A 21,396-nucleotide genomic window follows, 5' to 3' on the forward strand; every position below is an offset into this window, starting at 1 on the left:
TATAATATCAAAAGGCCTGGCAGACAACTTCCTCTCTTCCTAATAATGCTTGCTCCCCCCATAACATTAAAAATCTTCGGTTGTTTGTAGGGCCCAGGGTAAAAAAGCTTGATTTATTATTTTCACTGTTACCTCTTTCCTTTTTGGAGACACAGAGAGGATGAAAATAAAAAGGCTTTCCCATGCTCATGTGAACATTTCCATTTCTGCTGACTAAGAATAAACAGGGACTGTTTGGTTGTTTTGGCTAATTGCAGTGTAACTACTTACACACTCCTCTTTTGTCACCTGTGATCTTGCACTAACCTTGAAACTACTCTTCCTTCCTTTATTGCTCTCTAATCTTGTCTACTTCTAACATGTTATTACTGAATGTTCTTTTCTAAAATATACATGTGATCATATCACTCTTAAAAAACTTTAAAGATTAAAAAAACCCTTTGCTGGCTCTGTATATTTTATAGGACTAATTCAAACTCTTTGCTTTAGAACATGAGATCTTTCAGGATTTACAGCTAAGACTGGTAATGAACAATTACTATGTGTCTCTTTTGTGTGAGTCAATATGATAGGACATTTCAATGAACCCCATTTAACCTTCACAAGAATCCTGTGAAGTCAGTAGTTTTATCTCCATTTTTTACAATAAGAAAGCTGAGCTTAGAGAGATTAAATAATTTCCTCCCAAATAATGAATAGCATATTCTTATCTGCCACTGATCTCTCCTAAGCAGCCACATGCACCTAAAGCACTGAAGTCTTCATTGATGTCGGGATTGAACTGTATTTTCCTCATGCCTCTCTAACTTTCCTTATGCTGGATCTGCTGCCTGGAGTGAGAAGAAATCTTGTTCACTGGTCAATCTTAAAGAAAGCTTCAAGGTCCAGATAACCTGCCCTTTACTCTTGTTTAACCATTTTGTCTCCTGGAGAGATGGTTAGATGCACCCACCCTTGTGAGCCAGTAACCCTGAGAGGATATGTCAAATCACTAGAGGGTGAATCCCAGGTATGAAAAGTGTCCTGCCCTCACTCGTCACCCAGGGACTGCTGATATCACCAAAAAACTTTTCAAGAAATTGAGGAAGAATACAATATAGAGGAACTTTAAGTTACTGTAGTATTTCCACTATAGACGATCTAATGCCCACTGATTTTTCCTTCCTTTTTTATTAAAAAAATCTTTTTGATATATTGAGACCAATGTGCTTACACAAAAGGAGTTAGTGCCCACATATTCAAATGCCCAATAGAGAGATTTCTCTTGTTTTATAGGTGTATTGTATTTTTTAATTGAAAATGTTTATTGTGGTAAAATACACATAAAACTTATCTGAATTTTAAGTGTGCAGTTCAGTAGTGTTAAATATATTCACATTGTTGTGCAACCAATTTCCAGAACTTTTTCATCTTGCAAAACTGAATATACCCACTAAACAACAACCCACTATACCCAGTAAACAACAACTCTCCATTCTTTCCTCCCCCTAGGCCCTGCCAACCGTCATTCTACTTTCTAGTTCTATGAGTCTGATGATTCTAGATACATTATACAAACAGAATCATACTTCAACATTCTCAACATTTATTCATGTTGTAGCATTTCCTTCCTTTTCAAGACTGAATAATATTTGTGTGTGTGTGTGTGTGTGTACCACATTTTGTTTATCCATTCATCCCCTGATAGACACTTGGGTTGCTTCTTCCTTTTAGCTCTTGTGAAAAATGTTGCTATGAACATGAGTGTACCAATATCTTTTCATGTCTATGCTTTCAATTCTTTTGAATATTGTATTCATCTCTTCTCACATTGCTATAAAGAAATACCTGATACTAGATAATTTATAAAGAAAAGAGGTTTAATTGACTCATGGTTCTGCAGGCTGTTCAGGAAGCATGGCAGCATCTGCTTCTGGGAAGACCTCAGGAAACTTACAATTGTGATAGAAGGCAAAGCTGGAGCAGGCATCTTCACATGGCCAGAGCAGGAGAAAGGGAGAATGGGGGAGGTGCCACACACTTTTAAACAACCAGATCTTATAAGAACTCTATCACAAGAACAGCACCAAAGGGATGGTTCTAAACTATTCATGAGAACTCCACCCCCATGATCCAATCACCTCCCACTAGGCCTCTCCTCCAACACTGGGGGTTACAATTTGACATGAGATTTGGGAGGGACACAGATCCAAACCATAACAGATACATACCCAGAAGTGGAATGGTTGGATCATATGTTAATTCTATTTTTAATTATTTTTTTGAAACGGAGTTTTGCTCTTGTCACCCAGGCTGGAGTGCAATGGCTCAATCTTGGCTCACTGCAACCTCTGCCTTCCTGGTTCAAGTGAGTCTCCTGCCTCAGCCTCCCAAGTAGCTGGGATTACAGGGGCCCACTGCCATGCCCAGTTAATTTTTGTATTTTTAGTTGAGATGGGGTTTCATCCTGTTGGCCAAGCTGGTCTTGAACTCTTGACCTCAGGTGATCCACTTGCCTTAGCCTTCCAAAGTGCTGGGATTACAGGGATGAGCCACTGTGCCTGGCCTTATTTTTAATTTTTGAGAAATTATCTTAATGTTTTCCACAGTGGCAGCACCATTTTTACATTAGTACCAACAGTACACAAAGGTTCCATTTTCTCTACATCCTTTCCAACACTTGCTTTATTTATTTATTTATTTATTTTTGATAGTAACCACCCTAATGAATGTGCTAGAAGTGGTTCTGAATCAAGAGAAACTTTGCCTAAAATATCAGATAGGTTTTTTTGTGTTTTGGACCTCTCTGCTTCAAGGGTTAAATATAATACAAGAGAGGCATTTATTATCCTTTGCTATTTTAATAAAAACATCAATGTTCATAGAGAAAGCACAGTTGATTAGAAAAAATAAGCTCAGATCTTTGTCCAAGTCAGCAATGCTTACTTGAAACCAGGAGGTTCCACCACAAAACCACAACCTGTGAACTACCTTCCTCCGAAAGGCATCTTCCCTTAGGTGCAGTCACAGTATCTAAGAGGAACTAAGAAGCTGTTAGGGTGTTAACCTTAGAGATCTGACTTTATAAAGTATTAGCAATTGTCAAACTCCCCAACTACACTAAGAGTTTCTGCAGGACAGGGGTTGTTCCTGTAAATCTCTCCTGGCATTGTGCACAGCTCAGAGAAACACAATAAATAAATACATGTTTGGTGCCTGCTACGTACAAGTCACTCGTCCTGGGAGTCACTGGGGATACGGCAGTGAACAAAATAAAAATCTCTGTGCTTAAGGACCTTAGAGTATAGTGGTAGAGACCTATTATAAATACAAGGTGTATATGAAATAGTTGATGAATACTATGAAAAAAAAGAAGAGTAGTAAGTGGCAGGAGAGGGATGGTGGCAATTTCAAAAAGATTTAAGGAAGGCTCACTGAGATGTGGTGTTTGGCCAAAGACCCAAAGGAAGCAAGGGAGTGAGGCAAGCTGATGGCTTCTAGGGCAAAAGTGTTCTTGGTTGAGAGAACAGCAGTGCCAAAATCCTGAGGTGGGAGTGTGTCTGATGCATTGGAGAACAGAAAGAAGACAAGAGTGTTCAGTACAGAGTGGGTGGGAGGGAGGAGAAAAGGTCAGGTACCTAACAGGGAGTCAGACTGCACAGGGCCTTTCAGCCATTGAAAGACCTTTGGTTTGGGAAGCCTTTAGGGAGGGGAGAGGGGAGAACAAAAGAAAGGCAGGATCTGGCCTACATTTATATGGGTCGCTCTGGCCGCTGTGTTGAGCATAGAGTTTAGGGGCAAAGGTCTGAAGGAAATCCTAAAAAGATATTTATTTGTTAATGTGAGTGGAGTTCATGATGTTTGGAGTTGAGAGTTGTATGAAGGCTGGGCAGAGTTGATAGCCTTCACAATGTGGATTACTTGCCTGTGGGCAAGCTGTTCATGGGTAACTCTGGTAATAAGGCCATGCTCTAGAGAGAGTACAACATGATGTCTGGTATGGGCTTGGGACCTGTGGGGCGGTACCTGTTGTCTGCTTTGGGGTTGAGGCAGTCAGTCCCTCAGAGGTCCTGTGCTACAGTTCAGATATTTGACCCTCCAAGCTGCAGGTTGAAATCTGATCCCCAGTGTTGGAAGTAGGGCCTAATGGGACATGTTTGGGTCATGGAGGTGGATCTCTCACAAATGGTTTGGTGCTGTCTGCTCCGTAATGAGTGAGTTCCATTCTCACTCTAGTAGTTCTCTGGAGAGCTGATTATTAAAAAGAGTCTGGCACCTCCTCTTCTCTCTTGCTTCCTCTTACCATGTATTCTGCATGTGCCAGCTCCTCTTCCCTTTTTGCCATGAGTGGAGGCAGCTTGAGGCCCTCACCAGGTGCAGACGCTGGCTCCATGCTTCTTGTACAGTTTACAGAATTGTGAGCCAAGTAAATCTGTTTTCTTTATAAAGTATCCAGCCTCAGGTATTCCTCTATAGCAAAACAAATGGACTAAGACGCCCCTGTGATAGGAGCAACTTGTTGAGGCTAGCTAGCAAAGGGGACAACTGCCTATGGAGGAGCCCTTTCTTCCTGAGTGAATGGGTCAGACTCATTTTAAAAAAATTTCTGTGGTGCTTAGGTCTGAGGGAATTTGAGCAAAATGTCATGGGCAGCAGACCACAGCTGGGTGGTTCCCACTAGAGAAATTCTACTTTATTCCTTCATTAGTACTAATGAAACTTACTCTGGTGAAAGGAAATCACATGACGAGACCACAGCTGTTTCACCGAAAGTGCCACTAACTTGAGCTGTAAAGCTGTTCATAACTTTTAACCTGGAGCTGAGGCTTCAATAAAATAAGCCCCAAATAAACAACCAAAGAAGTAATTGCACAGACATGTTTCAAATTTAACACTGAGAATTTATAACCTAAAATGATCCAAGTGTTCAAGAAGAAAGTAATAGCTAAACAAATCACACACACAAAAAATAAATAAAATAAGAAGATGGAATGCCACAGCGACATTAGAAATAAAAGCTCTGGGGGTTCTTTTGGTGAAATGAAAAGTACCTAAGAGGGCCGGGGGCGGTGGCTCACGCCTGTAATCCCAGCACTTTGGGAGGCCGAGGAGAGTGGATCATGAGGTCAAGAGATCGAGACCATCCTGGCCAACACGGTGAAACCTGTCTCTACTAAAAATACAAAAATTAGCTGGACGTGGTGGCACATGCCTGTAGTCCCAGCTACTCAGGAGGCTGAGGCAGGAGAATCACTTGAACCGGGAGGCGTAGGTTGCAGTGAGCCGAGATCACGCCACTGCACTCCACCCTGGCAACAGAGCGAGACTTCATCTCAAAAAAAAAAAAAAAAAAAAAAAAAAAAAAGTACATGAGATTATTTAGGTAAATAATGTAAAACACAAAATTGAATGTATAATTATACCTATTATCTCAAATATGTGTACTCATTGACAGATGGATTTAGAGAAACAGAAACAGAGTTTATAAATGAATTTGGAGAAATAAAAATTGAGCTTAAACTCACGGGTTGTTTTATGTAAAGTGATTAGATTGTAAACATAAATATAAAAAATAAAGTCTTCAGAGGAGATGGGGGAGGTAGGCAGCTTCAGTGCAGAATAAGGCTGCTGACTCTCCATCCTCATACACTACTTAGACCATTAGTACTCTTCAGTACAGTGTATTTATCTTTATTACTTTTCAAATAGAACAAGTTTACCTTTTATTATGAAAATAATGTATTATTATTATTTTTTAATTCTAAGAGTACAGGAACACTTAAAAGAGAAAGTACAACTAACCATGAATCTTAGCATCTATGGTGATTCATATTTTAAATATCACAAAAAATGCACCTATGCCTCATCTTCCTCATTAATATGGCCTATTCACTATGTGCTGAGAAGACTAAGGAAGAAGCAGATAAGGTGAGAGCCCTTGATTATTAGCCTTGAAAGCCCACCAGAATAAGAGGGGATATTCCCAGGTTGCTGTGTACTTGGTCACTGATGACTCATCTCTGTCCCAAAGGCCACGTGCAGCTCAGTCAGCTCTATGAACAGCCCTGCCACTGGATTTCAGAATGAAAGATTAGAAAGCTGCCTTTGTGTGCCTTCTTTGTAAGCAAACTTATATATTTACATTGTGGAAAAGTGGTGCCAAGTTTTATCAGTTAAATTCCTCTGTTTAGTAAAGATAGTGACATATAAGAATATACATTTTTTTCCTCCAAGGGGCTCAAAGAATGTGTAAAGTAAGTTTTTTTGGGGGGCAGGGGATAATATTTAAAATATAGACCACCATAGCTGGTAGAATTTTACTTTCTCCCTTAAATATTACTGTACTGTTTGATTTTTTAAAATGAGTACATTATTTTTACAATGAAAGGTAAATTTGTCCTATTTGAAAAAAATGCAGTCAATATTTTTATTTTTCCTAAATTGACCCTTATAAATGTTAATAGATCAGATCACATAAAATTAAAAATCTCTGTGACAACCTTCCCCAGCCCAATAAACAACGTTTAAAGATAGATGACAAACTGGGACTATCAATTATTATTTCTAATACATAAAAATACTTTATAAACCACAAAGAAAATAATGAAAAAAGGTCCAGAGATATTAATAGACATAAAAATTTACTTTCAAAATGGCCATAGACATGAAAAAAAAGCAAACCTTATTTGTGGTTACATAAATGCACATTAAAAGAGCAATTAGCTACTAGTTTTTATCTTTTAGAGTGGGAAATATTAATTACTCATAGTCATTGTTGGCTATGACTATAGGCGTTCTCATACATGTTAGTGAGAGTTTCAATTGGTGCAGCTTGTTTGAAGGCAATATCTATATAAGTTTTAAGTGGGAATATCCTTTGACCCTCATATTGTACTTCTAAGGTATTTCCAACGAAGTAACTGTAAAATTTTACACAGGTTTTACGATTAGATGGCTTGTGGTAGAATTGCTTTATTACATGGCCATTGAACATGGCATTGGGAGTTAGAAAATTGAATGCCTCTGGGGTCCAGATTAAAGGAAGACTAGAAGGTGGTGGGGCATTATGAGAACTTGAAACCCACAGGCTGTGCTATTTCAGCTCAGTGTATTGCCCTACACCCTTCAGTTTTCAAGATAAGGCCTTTCACATAATCTTTCCACATCTAAAAATGTGGGCTCCTTAGTCTAAACTTTTAAAATACCATCTAGACCACCACAATATCTAGATTTTGGCCAACTTTTTCAACCCTTGGTGTATATTTATCTTCTCATATATTTTTACTTCTAAAATGTGTGCAAAAATAGGCACAGAAAGGTGAAAATAACATGTATATATATATCATGTTTAAAAAATAATAAAAGAAATTCCAATCATGTTACTACAACTCACCTTGAGAAATAGAACATTAACCAAACTTTTGTGTCTCACTACAATTATATTTGATTTGTTTCCCTTAAGAGGTAATCATTGCCTTGAATTTTGCTTTTATGTCTTGTTTTTCTTTATACTGTTAGCAATGATATCTCGACATTGGGTTTTGCTTAGTTTTTACTGGCATTAAACTTTAAAAAAGCAATCAGACTGTAATGTATTCTGAGACTTTTTGAGATTCATCCATGTTTTTGTCTAAATGGTTTATACTTTTAGATTTAATGTAATGTGTTAAAGTTTAATATGCATGCCATATTAAATTATTTTAGAGCATTAAGAAAAAGGGTGTTTGTGGGAGCGCTGTCTGCCCAGCTGGTTTTCTGTCCCCTATACTGCTCTTGCCATGGTAGGGTCACTGGGCTAAGGTGAGGGCACAGGCCCTGTGTTCCGGGCCCTTCAGGAGCATGTTGGTGGTTGGTCCTGGGATAAGTGGCATCCTTTCTGATGATTGGGCTCTGAGGTACTGCCACTGTCTCTTCAGACAGCTCCATAATGCTACTTGCCTGCCACCAAGGCCACCCATCCCTGCTTAACCCCAAACTCTGGGTTCTCTTCCCTGCAGCAGGGACACTGGGGCTTCCCTCCTGTTCCACTTAGCTCCTTCATGTTTGGCCACAGCAGGAGATGTGACAATAACGCAGGGAATTTCACTTCTAAATTCCCACCACATCAAATCTAAATCCAAAAAGGAGTACCCCAACCCAGACTGATTGAGTGGTCAGTCTCCATCTGCAGGAACATGTGGGTGCCTCATTGGAGGGGACTCAGAAGGCGGGCCCTCCTCCTGGGCTATCTTTTTTTCCCTCCACCCTTCAGATACCCCTTATCCCAGAGTATCAGTACCTCTGGCCCCATCCAGGGGTGTCAAACAGGGCACACTTGACTCCCCTGGATGGGGCCAGAGGGACTGAGCAAGTGAAGGGAATCATCATCCACTGGCTAGAAAAATCATGTACAAAGATAAAACAGCAATGATTTGCAGACCAGGTCTGCACTGTCCATCCCAGATCACCAAGCTTCATCCTGGACGCTTTCCTGTCTTTCCAAGCCCTGACGTCTAATCTATCTCCAAGTCACGTTGGTTTCTTCCTTCAATATTGGCTTGGAACTATTTCCTTCCCTCTTCCTCGCCTCCATCATCTTGTTCAGATACCATCTCAGGCTGAGAATACCTTTGTTTCTTCCATATATAACCATGGGGCCGCGACTGCACAGTGGGGACACCTGAAACACAGAGGTGAGCAAACCCTGCAGGGCCTTCTCCCTCTCAGCACTGGATTGCTGGATTTCACTGCAATAGCTTCCTGCCTGGACTGGGGCCTCTACACCCACACCACCCTCTCCCTGCCTTTGCCAGAAGGCTCTGACAATGCCTCCCTGCCTGGACCTTTCACGGCCGCTGGGACGGGCACAATAGACTGCCCATCCTCCATGTCCTCCACCTCCCTAGCCCCAGCCTACAAGCCTCCTTGCTCACCTCACTTGCCACCTGTCCCCTTCCAGTATGCCTATGTGCCTTGGTCCCTGCTGTTCCCTCTGCATGGCACTCTTCCACTCAGGTCTCAGCTGAAATGGCACCTCCTCAGAGATGCCTCCCTTTTTGCACCATATCCTCTACCCTGCCTTGTCCTTATTTCTGGCTGCACTGCCTGCCTGCCCCACCCTCCTGACCCTCACCAAACACACCACCAGTGGTTCTGAGCTGCCTCCAGACTGGATGTTCCTCCTCTGCATCCAGCTGCCCTGGGCATGGAGCCATCCATCCATGTTTTAAAGATTCATCCTTATTTATATGTATACCTGTAAATACTTCATTGTTTGAGCATACCATGCACTATGTATTCATACAGAGACCTGTGCCTTCTGACACAAAAAATGGCAAAGAAGACAACAAAGCAACATATGTAGAATTATTCCTCTTTCGTAAAAAGTGGATGTATATGCATACTTTTGTTTTGAGACAGGGATCTTGCTATGATGTCCAGGCTGGATTCAAACTCTTGAGCTCAAGCAATCCCCCTGCCTCAGCCTTCTCAGTAGTTGGAACTGCATCCAGGTGCTGCCTAACATACATGTTTTATATACACACCTACACACCCGTTTCGGAAGGCTGTGACACTACAGATCTCCTGCCCCTCAATAGTGTGATTAAACCTAATCTGAAATCAAATATCTTGGCCTTGAAAGAGTCAGACGCTTTCTCAAAACATTTGCTAACTCTTGGGAGTAATTTCCTTTTGCTTCTCCCTGCCTTCATATTTCTACCTTTTGATGTGCTACCTCACTCATGTTCAATGCTAAGAAATTCAAAATGTGCACCAATTCTTGTAAAAATTCCCTTGTACCCAAACGTTTCATGAATTTTGTAATTTTATTAAAGTGACCTGAGAGAGTCATGGGGAAAAGGTCCCATTTTCGAACACACCCTCTCTACCACCGTTACTGGCTTCGCATCCATCCTGTTCTTAAAAACTTCACTCATTACTCTGGGCAACAGAAAAGTTATTTTCACTGCCCCACACAGACTAAGTCTGCTCGGTTCAGGGCCTCACACTGTTTTATCTTTTACCTTAAGATTTGTCAAGTATTTTACTTCCCCATGTATAATACTTTAGAGAAATTTTGATAGATAAAACTATCTACCTTTTTTACACAACACAATGAATGATGGGATTATAGGTGATTAAAAAAAATCTTTATTATACATTTCTGTAATGGAACAATAAAAAACATATGTTTCACATTTATAATTGGAATCTCTCACAACTTCTGTTTGTGAAAAAAAATTTATAATTAGAAAAAATAACACATTTATATTTTAGAAAAAATGCTATGAAGGGGCTTTAAAAGAGGCCTAGAAATTGATGTCAGTGGCTTTCAAGCTGTTTTGAACATCATCCTCAATAAGAAACATATACATAACTACCTAGTAAATTCAACCAAATGAAAGTTTCACGAAAGAGAATTCATTCTTATTATGTGACATAGTGATCCATGAAATCAATTTCACAGTCTACTAATGGATCTTTACCTGTATTCTGAAAACACTGGTCTATTGGTTTCACTTGTCAAACTGATCATGATCATGAAAACTAAGAATAAATTAGTCCAACCATTTATTTCTTATTATTCATATAATAAAACTAAACGTATTTTTTATTCTCTTCTTTGGTTATTGTGATCTCATAGAGACACAACCTCATGAAGAAATGACGTCTAAGTGTCCCCCTGTGCTCTTTTTTTTTGTTAGCAAGTAGTATTTTTAAGATGTTTTGTTCTGATTTTGTCTGTGTGAGGTCACAATAACAGTGTCATTTAAGTTTTTTAGTTTCTGGGAGAGGCTTTTGTGTTTGGAAAGGACCATCTGTGGTTACCTGGGTCTTAAGTTAGTATTTATTTTATTAAAGTTGCCATTTACAAAACATTTTTCTTAAGCTATTAAGTTTAGCCTTCGAATTTGTATTCTATTTATAAATTAAATAAATTTTCTATAAATAAAATAATTATTTCTACATGTTCTTTGATTACAGATTAATTATATACTTGACCCCATTAAAATTTTAGTAAGTTGAATTCCTTTAAACATTAAAAAAGATACGTATAGAACATAAGTACCTTGATTTTCTCAAACACTTCAAATGTCTTTCATGGTATCATCTTTCCGAGTTCTTAAGCAACTGTTGTATATCTGATAAAAAGATTCATAACTCAAGTAAATCAGGTTCTCAACTTTCAAATCATTCAGAAACAAATCAAATGATTTTATACTTTTAAAATTAAAATATCCAATCAGATATCAATCATACATTTCAAATTGAAATAAAAAGGAATCCTAGAACAGACTGCAATGCAAATTCAAGACTGGGTTACAGAATGATTCTTTAGTAATCACAGGCGAACAGGCTGAGTTGAATCAGGCAGTATCTGCTGTATCAACACCTTAAACTTTTTAACTGGCATTTGGTTTTGTAACCAATTATATTATGTGTGGCCTGTATCTATCTCAAGTTTCTTTTTCATCTCCAAACTTTCATTGTAAATTCTTTCAATATTTTAACCTCCTTTTATTGGAAAATTTTAAATACAAAAGGAGACAGAAAGGCATAATGAACAGAATAGACTCATTAACTAGATTTTATAATTATTACTTCATAAACAATCTTTTTAAAAACTATACTTCCACCCATTTCCTTCTACCCTGTTTAATATTAAGAAGCAAATCCCAGACACTACATCGTTTTACAGCCCACTTAGGTCATTCACATGTCTTTAGAAGGAGATAAGGCCTTAAAACTAACAAGACTTACAATGCCATTATCTCACCTAAGATTAATAACAATTTTTTAATATCATGGAATATTTAGACAGGGTTCAGGTTTCAAATTGTCTTACATGAATCATTGTTATTTCTTAGTTTGTCTAAGTCTGTATTTAAAGAAGATTTTTGTGATTTGTTGATATTCTTCTTAAGTCTCTTAACCTGTCAGTTTGCTTCTTAATTTCTTATTTTTTTCCTTGACATTTATTTGTTGAAGAAAGTGGGTCACTTGTTCTATAGAGTTTCCCAGTGTAGACTGTGCTGAATTGATCTCCATGGTGACATGGTGTCATTTAATATGTTTTTCTATAAATTGATTGTTTAATCCAGAGGCAAACTCAAATGTGATGTGTGTGTGTGTGTGTGTGTGTGTGTGTGTGTGTATGTGTGTGTATATGTGTTTGAGTGAGATTACAGCAAGCAAGACAAATTCCTTAGTGGAGTACCCCATCAAAAGTAATATCTGGTTGTCTCTTCAACCTTTTTGAAATCACTTTACTTGGGTAAATCAAATTGGGTACTCCCTGTCCAGGTTGCAGTTAATTTTTTTTTTTTTTTTTTTGCCGTGTGACTAGTGTTATTTGAATTCTGCTCTCTTCTTTCCTCTTTGTAACATTTTCCTTTTTGTGGGAGTAGCACTAATTGAATCCCTCTCCCCTGTTTTATATTTATTTTATGTCTCATGGGCCACAGTTACAGTACTGATGAAAATCTACCAAGTAAGTTGAGCTTCTTTCTGTGTCAGCAGAGATGAGCCTAGTGCTCCAAGTAATCATTGTACAGGCCATATATCTGAAGCAGGGGGGTAAATCCTCTTGAAAATAGGTAAGTTTTAACCTAATATGTAGAAAAAGTGGATGACTTTCAGGGTTCTTGGGAACTCCAACTCTCCAAACAACCCCCTCCTTGACTTAAAATTCCAAAAAGAATTTCTTCACTTCTTTGACCTAGGCTTGAGTCTCTTTTATAATATATTTAACTTATCGTACTTTATTACATCTCAATATGAATAAATCTTTCTTTTATTTCCTGGGATGTGACTTTGAAAGAGGAGGTTAGAGATCTTGCTAGGAGCTGGTCCTTATGGTGAAGGCTGAGAAGGAAAGTCCGATCTGGGCTTAAGGTATGTACTCAGGAGTCACATGCTGAGGAGATTAAATTAAGTCTGGAGCAGGCCAAGAGGGGGAAAAAGGGAGGTGATGTGATGCTTTGGATTCACCTGGATCCTGATCTAAAATTTTAGATTATTCTTGAACCCAACCAGTCTCTACCAGGTTTATTATCTTTGGATCTTGAATGATAATTTTTTTTTGACTATCAACATGATACTCTACTCCATTGGCAGTTAAACAAAAAGTCACCTGCCTTGGGTAAATTTGTATCTCCATTATTGCTGAAAAATACTAATAGTTGAATGAAGTATTCATTTTGGTTGGCAAAGCTGTAGAATAACAATAGCTGGAATGCATAGTGCCAAGATCAGCAACCCAGTACACTACTGACTTCAAAATCAAGGTCACTGTAATTGAATTCTAAAATGTAACAGTTGAAAGTAATTTTTTTTTCTGTTTATTTGACAAAACCTGTTTCTAGAGAATAAATAGATACTGACATAAATACTTAAATGGCTGTTATTTGTGAAGGAAACTGTACTTAAAAGTAGTTTTTTCTTTAGCTTTCAGACAAGCCAAACCCAGTTTATCAAGATTTGTTATTGAGGTGGTAATAGAATATATCACCAGGGTTTTTATATTTCCGTTGTTCCCCTTGCAGACAGCAACTTTGTAGAAAGCAATTATGTTGAAGTGACTCATATGCCATCAAAATTATTCCTGTTGAAGGTAATTTCAGCAATAAAACAGTTTGTACTTTCCCTCCTTAGACCCTCTTAGCATGAGGCATTTAAAAAAAATCGGTAGAGACCAATCTCTCTAATCCAATAGGACTAATGTCCTTATGGAAGAAATGGCATCTGAAGAGGCAGAGACACATACAGAGAAAAGGCAATGTGAGGACACAGACAGAACATCATCTACCAGCCACAGAGTGTCTGAGACCACCAGAGGCTAGGAAAGAGGCATGGAACAGATGATCCCTCACAGCCCTCAGAAAGAACCAAGCCTGCTGACATCTTGGTCTTGTACTTCTAGCCTTCAGAACTGCAAGGCAATAAATTTCTGTTGTTTAAGCCACCCACAAAATTTCTGTTGTGGTACTTTGTTACAGCAGCCCTAGCAAAATGATACAGTTGGGAAATCCAGTGAAAAAGAAATGCATTCTTTGAAAACTGAGAGTGAGCAAGAGAGAGAGCAGTTGGGGTAAAACAACGGCAGATGGATGTCAAAGTTTTTCAATAAAAAAAGATGACTTTTCATTAATAAAGACTATAGTCTGAGACCCTCTTGAGTCTCCAGATCTTTTTTCCCTTCAATTCTTCCTGATGTCTTCTCTAACTCTCTCCAACTTCCTTTCTTGGCAGCATGCATGTTTTATTCATTAAAACACACTGAATTCCTACCATGAGCCAGTCACTGTGTTGGCCACGGAGGCATGAATGGCCCCAGCCCTTATGGAGTGCCCAGTCCAGAGTGAGTAACAGTCATGCTATCTGGATATCTGGATATCAAGGACAGAGTGGTAAGGGCTGTAGTGCAGTAACTACAAGGGAAGCTAAGACTACTCTTAGGAGGGACACCTAATCTGATTTTTGTTTGTCATATAGAGCTTCCTGGAGGAATTGACTCCTAGATTTGTGGAGACCTAAAATGAGTGGAGAAAAGTGTTCCACACAGGGGGAACAGAACATGAAGTCTGGAAATGAAATTCATGACTGTGTCTTAGACTGTGAGTTAGGAAACAGTGAGAGATGAGTCAGAAAAGGTTGGCAGAATCCAGGCTGTATAATCTTTGAAGCCATAAATACATCTTTTGACTTATTTAAAAGCATACTGGAGCAGTGAAGGGACTCATGCTGAAAAGAGCAGCGAGATTTGTGCTTGGACTGGTCACTCCATTTACCTGAAGATGGCAAGTTGAACACAGGCAGAAATCTCCCCTTCCACTCTATCATATGGAGTTGATATCAGTATATTAAAATTGTATTACTAAATACATCTTATGCTTGAAAAAAAGGAAAGGGAAATAAAAATCAGAAATCCAGGAGCTTGCCAAAAAGTGAGGGGAGAGGAAGTAGACAGGAATCCATGATAGTAATAAGGGCCTAAATTCACTGGGCTTCTAGGGGACTGGGATTGTGGAACTGGAGCCTTTCAACATTTGGAAGCAGGGCTGATACCATTCTATCTGCCCATGGCTGGGGGCTGAGAGGGGCTACCTGTTCTCAGCAGGGTCCAGAGTTCCTCTGCCACACAGAAACAAAGTACCACAACAGAAATTTTGTGGGTGGCTTAAACAACAGAAATTTATTGCCTTGCAGTTCTGAAGGCTAGAAGTCCAAGACCAAGGTGTCAGCAGGGTTAGTTCTTTCTGAGGACTGTGAGGGATCATCTATTCCATGCCTCTTTCCTAGCCTCTGGTGGTCTCAGACACTCCTTGGCTGGTAGATGATGTTCTCTCTGTGTCCTCACACTGCTTCTCTTCTGTATGTGTCTCTGCCTCTTCAGATGCCATTTCTTCCATAAGGACACTAGTCATCTTGGATTAGAGAGACTGGTCTCTACCGATTTCTTTTAAATGCCTCATGCTGAGAGTGTCTAAGGAGGGAAAGTACAAACTGTCTGGAAATAATGCAATCCTTTGTTTACCTGGTCTAAGCCTGGTCTGGAGCTCTCCCTGATACAGAGCTGGGGATGAGGCAACTGAAGGAACATATATCAGGAGACTGTCACAACCCAGAATGCATGTAGGAGAAACCTGTGAAAGATGAGTGTAAGAGAATTAGAAAGTATTTGAGGAAGAGCAACATCATTAAAGATAGACAACAAACAGCATGAATGGGATAACTGATACTTGAGCAGTTATAGCTAATGCAGGAATAAAGAAAGAACTTTAAAATAAATATATGATTATCCAAGAGACGAAGTAGGAAATGGCAGCTGTAAAATAAGCTGGAGAACAAATGACCAAGCTTGAAGATCAACCTAAAGAAGTCTCTCAGAATGCAGTACGAAGAAATAGAGAAGATAAATAGCAAAGAAAGGTTAAGAGATCATGAGAATGGATTCAGAAGATTCAGTATACATTTGATAAAATACGTAGGAGAGAATTTTGAATGGCCAATATATGAATAAGAATTTTCCAGAAGGTAGTAGAGATATGAATCTTTGAGTTGAAAAAAATCCCATGAAGTAATAAACAGGCAAAAAATATGTATATAGATATTATGCTCAAACTTTGGAACATTAGATACAATGAGAGCACCCCTAAATTCTGTCAGAGATATGATATTGATCAGCAGTCCCCAACATTTTTGGCACCAGGGACAGGTTTCATGGAAGACAATTTTTCCATGGATGAGGGAGGGGTTGGTTTTGGGATGATTCAAGTGCATTAACATTTATTATACTTTATTTCTATTATTACATTGTAATATACAATGAAATAATTATACAACTCACTATAATGTAGAATCAGTGGGAGCCCTGAGCTTGTTTTCTTGCAACTAGATGGTCCCATCTGGGGGTGATGGGAGACAGTGACAGATCTTCAGGCATTAGATTCTCATAAGGAGTGTGAAACTTGGATCACTCACATACACAGTTCACAGTAGGATTTGTGCTCCTATAAGAATCTATTGACTCCACTGATCGGACAGGAGGCAGAGCTCAGGTGGTAATGTAAGTACTGGGGAGCAGCTATAAATACAGATGAGGCTTTGCTGGCTCACCTGCTAGTCGCCTCCTGCTGCGTGCCCTAGTTCCTACAGGTCTGTGGCCTGGGGGTTGGGGACCCCGATACAAAGTAAAAGAATAAACATTAAAATAATGTCATGTTTTCTATTAACAATATTAGATGCCATAAACAACAGGACAATATCTAAAAAACTCAGAGAATAATATCCTTTAATACAGAAATATTTATTATTCTAAATTATGCATCAGAAATTAGGGTTAAAGATCTTTGGCTGGGCATGGTGGCTCATGCCTGTAATTCCAGCACTTCTGTAGGCTGAGGTAGGCAGATCATGAGGTCAGTTGGAGACCAGCCTGGGCAACTTGGTGAAACCTCGTCTCTACTAAAAATACAAAAATTAGCCAGGTGTAGTGGTGCATGCCTGTAATCCCAGCTACTCGGGAGGCTGAGGCAGGAGAATTGCTTGAATCCGGGAGGCATAGGTTGCAGTGAGCCAAGATCGCGCCACTGCATTCCAGCCTGGGCGACAGGGCAAGACTCCATCTCAAAAAAAAAAAAAAAAAATCTTTTCAGATTATCAGAATAACTGGAATTTGTCACACATACACCCTTGATGAAAGAACTTCTAAAGTATATACTCCAGCAAGAAATAATGATAAGCAAAGAAGTTGTTAAAACACATTCATGAATTAAAATATTTATTGATTTAAAAAAACAATAGGAGAAAGATGCATTTAGTAACAAGTGGGACCAAAATTTCATTAAATATATAACTGTCCTTTTCAAGATATTCAACAAAAATATATATAATAAAGTAACCTAGATTAATACAACAGAATTTATCAAAAGAGAAAGAACAGAAACAAAGAGAAAGCATAGTAAGGAGAAAATACAAAATAATTTATTAGAAACAAGCATACATGTGACAGTAATCACAGTAAATGTGGACAGGTGGATTGCCCCTGTGAGAGTAGGGACCTTCTTTCCTGGTCATATCTGTATCCTTGCCATCAAGTTTTTCGAATAAGATATTTGTTTTATGAGATCTTTTAAAAAAGATACTATGAGGTCTTTTAGGCTGGGCGTGGTGGCTCACACCTGTAATCCCAGCACTTTAGGAGGCCGAGGCAGGTGGATCACGAGGTCAGGAGATAGAGACCATCCTGGCTAACAGGATGAAACCCCGTCGTCTCTACTAAAGATACAAAAAATTAGCTGGGCGTGGTGGCGGGTGCCTGTAGTCCCAGCTACTCGGGAGGCTGAGGCAGGAGAATGGCGTGAACCTGGGAGGCGGAGCTTGCAGTGAGCCGAGATTGTGCCACTGCACTCCAGCCTGGGTGACAGAGCGAGACTCCATCTCAAAAATAAATAAATAAATAAATAAATAAATACTGTGAGATCTTTTAAAAAAGATTTTAAAAAAAATCTAGCTATATTATGGTGAAAAGAGACTTACTTTAAAATATCCCCGAGAGTTTGAAAACCCAGGGAAGAAGAAAGATATGCCAGGCAATTACTAACAGCAACAGCAAGTATCTAGTATAGCAAGATTAGAATTATGAGTAACAAAATTCAGGGCAAAATGCGTTAAAAGAAACAGGTTGACATTTCATATTGATAAAAGGAACAATGTGCTTTTATGCATTTTAAATATGGCCTTAACTTATAAAAAATCTGATAAAACTATATTTAGAAATAAAAAATCATGGTGGAAGACAAATGTGATACACTACCCTTAACGTGAGAAAAACCCACAAACACCCAATTTAAAACATGAGCACAGGACTTGCATAGACATTTCTCCAAAGAAGATAGACAAATGGCTGATGAAGCATACGAAAAGATACTCAACATCACCAATCACGAGGGAAATGCAAATCAAAACCAAAATGAGAGCAATCTAAATATCTATAAATGGATCAATGGATAAAGAAAGTCTGACATATACATACAATGGACTATTATTCAGCCTTTAAAAATGATGGAAATTCTGATACATGCTACAACGTGGATGAATCTTGAGGACATTATGCTAAGTGAAATAAGCCAGTCACAAGTGGTATAGTTGTAGACTGAAACACACACTTAAAAATGGTTAAGATGTTACTTTTATGTTATGTGTATTTTATCACAATTAAAATACAAATAAGGATACTCCCCTTGAGGTATTTTGGAGAATGGTTTAATGGGGACAAACACAGGTTTGATAGACACCAGTTGGAAAATTTTTCTGTGAATCAGGAAAGATATAAGAGTGACTTTAATTCATGTAGTGTAAGTGGGACTGAAGTCAAAGGGAGGGATTGAGAAATAACTAGAAGGTAGGAACAAGAGTACTCAGTGAATGACTAAATGTGAGTGCAAAGGGAGAGAGAAGCCACTTTCAATGCTTGGTTTGAGGATTGGACAACTGCGTGAATGTTGGAGCCATTTTCTGAGACAATATACCCAGGAAGAGGAGCAAGATCTGGCGGACAAGATGAAGAGTTTAGCTTAGACTAAGATGAGTTTGAGATGTCTCTGAGATGTCTAAGGGACCAATGTCTCTTTCTTCAACCTCTTCATTTTCTCTTTATTTCTTCCACTAAAATGCCCACTGGCTTTCTTTCTATGCACACTTTCACAGATAAACACAATTTTGTTGACTTTAGTAGTGTTCCCACATCACTGCAGCATAGATCTTAGTGGGTGGATCCTGGGATTACTCAAATATGTGCTTGTCTTAAACAGGATTTATTTCCCTAAGGTCAAAGAATGCTTAATGCAATGGAACAGATTGTGTTTCCAGTGGACACAAGAATCCCAGATGCAGAACACTAACAAGAAGCTTGCATAAGCACAAGGCCAAGTTCATTTCATTCTCATTTGCTATAATGCAACTCTTCTACAATTTCACTGATGGTGTAGATAAGACAATTCACAGCTGTCACTGAGACTGGGACCTGCCAGCTGTTGTCTTTTGCTCTGATTTCTTTCCTGCAGATAAAATGTTTTGTAGAAATAACATAATGGGTCCCCAAGTTTGGTTTGTTTATATTTAGTCATCTGTTGTGATGCTAACAGAGCATATTCAGGACACAATACTTAATATAGAATGTTGTCCATTTGGTAGCAGTCATTGAGGAAGATGCTTTTCCCACACAAGTGCGAGTATAATAATAAAAACAAAGACCCTACATTCAGGTGAACCAGGTGCAATCCTGGCTGGTTATGTGATTCTGAGTAGGTTTAATCAGCCTGAATCTCAGTTTCTTTATCTTTAATTAAAATGATGGGAAAATCCCCTGGATTATAGTTATTTTAAAGATTAAAGGAGATATATGTAAAGGTATCTATCATAGTACTTAACATATTGCAGGCATTAACAAATATTAATTTCTTTTCCCTGGTGAACTGTTCTATGATTAATACCACATTTTCCCAGGCCATCCCAACCTGAAGGTAAAAAGGGGACCGCAACAACAGCATAAATATCCCCAGCCTCTTACATGGGGGCTTATAAGTTGCGTTCAAAGAAATTCTCCCAAATTTGTAGAGTGCCCAGGATTGTCTCACACATGCTGATAAGCACAGCATTCTTCGCTCACACACAGAGCTTGCCTTGTTCATCTTTGCCTTGGCTGTTCATGACCCTTTGCTGGGACTGGGATTGCTAATCCTGGTAAGGCCAATGCAAAGGTGCCAAGAACCTTTTGATGACTTTGGGAAGTTGGGAAATTCCCTCCTACCACTGCCAGCTTCCACCTCCTGCCACCTAGGCTAGACGTTTTATAGAGCCAGTGCCAGTCTCTGGGCCAATCCACAGTGTGCCAAAACCACTTTGTTTCCTTCCCTGATGTGTCAATAATCTATTTTCTGTCTTTATATTAACATTAATTGTTTTAGTTTGTATTTTCAGCCACTTTCTTCTTGGGGACCTAATTATGAGTTCTTGGGGCCTGGGCCAGAGGAAAATTTGACTAACGGATATCACACCAAAAACCTGCTCTCCCTCCTAACACTGAAGCTTTATTAGAAGGCCAAGCTTTTATGTGAATGCCTCTCTTCTCTGAGGATAAGTGATTTTACAAGAGTTATTTTCAATTCCTCATGCCAGTCACCCTCCCTCCTCCCAGTCCCCTTAGGGCCACCTCAGCAGTCTTCCAGATGTTCTAAGGTAAATACTCCTGTGTTCTAGTTGAGAATCCTGCTACGGTTTCTCATGTAGGAGGATTTTTAGAGACTCTTTTTGTTTTTTTAAAGAAGACTTTTCCTCTAAAGAGTGGGAGGAAGACTGGGAAAAAAAAACATTAAATAATTATTACTTTTTTTTTAAATTTTAGGGGCACAAAATGGTTTTTGCTTACATGGATGAATTGTATAGTGGTGAAGTCTGGGATTTTAGTGCACCTGTCACCTGAATAGTGTCCATTGTACCCAGTGTACCCAGTAGGTGGTTTTTCATCCCTCACCCCACCTCCCACTCTCCCCACTTCTAAGTCTTCAAGGTTCATTATACTACTCTATATGCCTTTGCATACCCATAGCTTAGCTCCCACTTACAAGTGAGAACATGTGGTATTTGGTTTTCTGTTCCTGAGTTACTTCCCTTAGGATAATAGTCTCCTGTTCCATCCAAGTTGCTGCAAAAGACATTATTTAATTATTTTTTATGGCTGAGTAGTATTCCATATATATACCACATTGTCTTTATCCACTCTGATGGGCACTTAGGTTGATTCCACATCTTTGCAATTGTGCATTATGCTGTGATAAACATATGTGTGCAGGTGTCTTTTTTATATAATGGCTTTTCCTTTGGATAGACACCCAGTAGTGAGATTGCTGGATTGAATGGTAGATCTACTTTTAG

This window comes from Pongo pygmaeus, chromosome 2 (genome assembly GCF_028885625.2).
Source record: "Pongo pygmaeus isolate AG05252 chromosome 2, NHGRI_mPonPyg2-v2.0_pri, whole genome shotgun sequence".
Lineage (NCBI taxonomy): Eukaryota > Metazoa > Chordata > Mammalia > Primates > Hominidae > Pongo > Pongo pygmaeus.